At 37.2% G+C, this 3,268-nt stretch overlaps 1 non-coding gene across 1 annotated transcript; it reads right to left on the bottom strand.

The window, feature by feature from the left end:
- Positions 1-1,184: 1,184 nt before the first annotated feature.
- Positions 1,185-1,287, bottom strand: LOC111786200. Its single transcript, XR_002813763.1, has one exon. It is a non-coding gene; the product is annotated as a small nucleolar RNA snoR1 (small nucleolar RNA).
- Between the last annotated feature and the right edge of the window lie 1,981 nt (positions 1,288-3,268).

The following is a 3,268-nucleotide window of genomic DNA, read 5'->3' as shown; positions in this document are numbered from 1 at the left end:
AATAAAATGGTGGTAATAAATCAATTTCATAACAAGCGAAAGATTTGCTACAACCGCACAAGTAACTCGAAAATAATGACAAATCAATGTTCAAACTAAAAGAGAACAAATCATAAGATTTGTAACTCTAAAATGTCCAAGAGTAATTGGACAAATCATAAGATTTGTAACTCTAAAATGCCCAAGAGTACTTGAACAAATCATAAGATTTGTAACTCTAAAATGCCCAAGAGTACTTGAACAAATCATAAGATTTGTAACTCTAAAATGCCCAAGAGTACTTGAACAAATCATAAGATTTGTAACTCTAAAATGCCCAAGAGTACTTGAACAAATCATAAGATTTGTAACTCTAAAATGCCCAAGAGTACTTGAACAAATCATAAGATTTGTAACTCTAAAATGCCCAAGAGTACTTGAACAAATCATAAGATTTGTAACTCTAAAATGCCCAAGAGTACTTGAACAAATCATAAGATTTGTAACTCTAAAATGCCCAAGAGTACTTGAACAAATCATAAGATTTGTAACTCTAAAATGCCCAAGAGTACTTGAACAAATCATAAGATTTGTAACTCTAAAATGCCCAAGAGTACTTGAACAAATCATAAGATTTGTAACTCTAAAATGCCCAAGAGTTGTTTTGAAACAAGATTTGTGAATATGAAAAGTATCGATCATAATGACAAATCAATGTAGAATCAAACTAAAAGAAAACAAATCATAAGGTTTGTAACTCGAAAACGTCAAAGAGTACTTTTGAAACAAGATTTGTGAATATGAAAAGTATCGATCATAATGACAAGTCAATGTAGAATCGAACTAAAAGAGAACAAATCATAAGGTTTGAAACTCGAAAATGTCCAGGAGTATTTTTTAAAACAAAATTTGTGAATATGAAAAGTACATCATAATGACAAATCGATGTAGAATGAAAAGTCCTTCAAAAGATCGATTTAGCATCAACCATAATCCTTTTTATCGCAAGAAGTTAAAATGTTTGGTGGCGAACGAGAAAGCCACCGAAGAATGGCAGCTACGAGTCGACGACAGAATAGATGAAAAATTACTTTTAAATTCAAGATACGACATCAGTCAGAGAAGCAAAAAAAATCGAACACATCTAAAGACGATTTAAAAGTGAAAAGAAAAACAACAGCGAAGCTTCTGTAAACAGAAAAAATGGCTCAGAGAGTTGCTGAATCTGCTCAATGAAGAGCGATCTTTTTCAGAACGCACTTCTCATACAAGAGGTGTCAGAAATAAAGAGCAATAATCATCCTCGCCGTGATAACAGAAAGACATGAAAATCGAATGAAAAGATTAAGAAAACAACGGTCACCGGAGAACTGCGGCTCTGCGAATTAGGGTTTCGGAATTCCCATTTGATACAATGAGGAAGAGAGGACTCCTCCCGGCATTTTATATCTTAACATTTGGGCCTTTTGACTCCGGGCCCGATGTGGACCTCTATGGTCTAAAAGCCCATTATATTGGGCTGATGATGGCCCAAACTATCCTTACCAATGGTGGGAATACGGTGCGTGTGCGCTTTTAATTACAATAATAGTTAATGTGAAAATTTTAATAGGTCTTTAATTCTTAAATTGGATTTAAATTTTGTTTCCAGTAAGATCTTCTTGGTTCAAAAAATTTCCTAATTGCAAAATGAACTATATTACATGAATATATTTTATACCTCCACAATCCTAAACATCTTCTCAAAAAATTGTCTCAACCCAATACAGCCTTGTCATTTTGTCATTGTCATTTGAAGCTTCCACCCTAACGGCCCAGATCCACAGCTAGCAGATATTGTCTCTTCGGGCTTTCCCTTTCGAGCTTTCCCTTAAAGCTTTAAAATGCATATACTAGAGAAGACTCCGATAAATGGTGGTTTGTTTTCCTCCCCAACCAATGTGGGACATCACAATCCACCCCCTTCGAGGCCCAGCGTCCTCGCTGGCACTATTTCCTTCCTCCAATCGATGTGGGACCGCTCCCCAAATTCACCCCCTTTGGGGCCTAGCGTCTTTACTGGCACACTACCTCGTGTCTACCCCCTTCGGGGAACAGCAAGAAAGCTGACACATCGTCCGATGTTTGGCTCTGATACCATTTGTAATGGCCCAGATCCACCTCTAGTACTCTTTGGGCTTTCCCTGCTCTCTCTTTAAAACACCTAGGGGAAGGTTTTCACACCTTCATAAATAGTGGTCCTTCCCACCTTCATAAATAATGGTCCTTCCCACCTTCATAAATAATGGTGGTTTGTTCTCCTCCCAACCAATGTCAATGTAGGACATCATATGAAGAATGGTTCATACTAGTTCTGATCCTCTCCAGCATTTAGTACAGAACAATGTCAAGGATTACTAGCCTCTACTTGGGTTCTCTGTGTTCTAATGCTGCTCCTACATTTTGAGCATTGGATCCTTCATTCGGGTGCACTCGAGATTCTTCAAGATTTCTGATAGGACCGTTTTTCTGCCTAATCGTTCATTCTCCATAATGTGATGTTCATTCCATCGCTTGGCTTTAATCTCATCTCTATCGGGGCTTGAACTAGAAATTTACCTAATGATGTGATGTTCGTTCCATGATTTCGCTTCAATCTCATCTCCATCAGAGCCTGAACTAGAAATTTACCGAATAATGTGATGTTTGTTCCATTATTTCGCTTCAATCTCCTCTCCATCAGGGCCTAAACTAGAAATTTACTGAATAATGTAATGTTCGTTCCATCGTCTCGCTTCAATCTACTGTCCATCAGGGCATGAACCAAAAAAATACCTAATAATGTTGAATTCATTCCATGATTTCACTTCAATCTCATCTCCATCAGGGCCTGACCTAGAAATTTACCTATTGTGGTCCGATTGGATGGTGATTTTAATGTCTCCTTCAGGAAGAGTTATCTTGGACGATTGGGAAAACTAAGACTTGGCTTTCTACTTTGTTTCTTATAGGACTTGACATGCTTGTCTTGGCCACTCCTCAAAGAATAATCTTCTTGCTTGCTATAAGGGATGCTCTTTGTTTTGATTCCGCTAAGAAATCTCTGCACCTTGTTTAGTGTCCTTGGGCTAAACAGAATAGACTATCTTTTACATCACAAGCATGTTGGGGCCATATCAAACTTATACTCATGCTGCTTATCTTTTCTGTTTCAACACTTGTAGGATTATTGATCAAACAATTTCGTTTTGATGCACTAGAGTTGTCATTTTTTCAATCTAAAGGTGTTATTCATCAGCTTTCGTGTGTT

Source organism: Cucurbita pepo, unplaced genomic scaffold (assembly GCF_002806865.2).
Source record: "Cucurbita pepo subsp. pepo cultivar mu-cu-16 unplaced genomic scaffold, ASM280686v2 Cp4.1_scaffold001192, whole genome shotgun sequence".
Taxonomy (NCBI): Eukaryota; Viridiplantae; Streptophyta; class Magnoliopsida; order Cucurbitales; family Cucurbitaceae; genus Cucurbita; species Cucurbita pepo.
The sequence above is the reverse complement of the archived record's forward strand: the minus strand, read 5'-3'. Positions and strand labels throughout refer to the sequence as shown.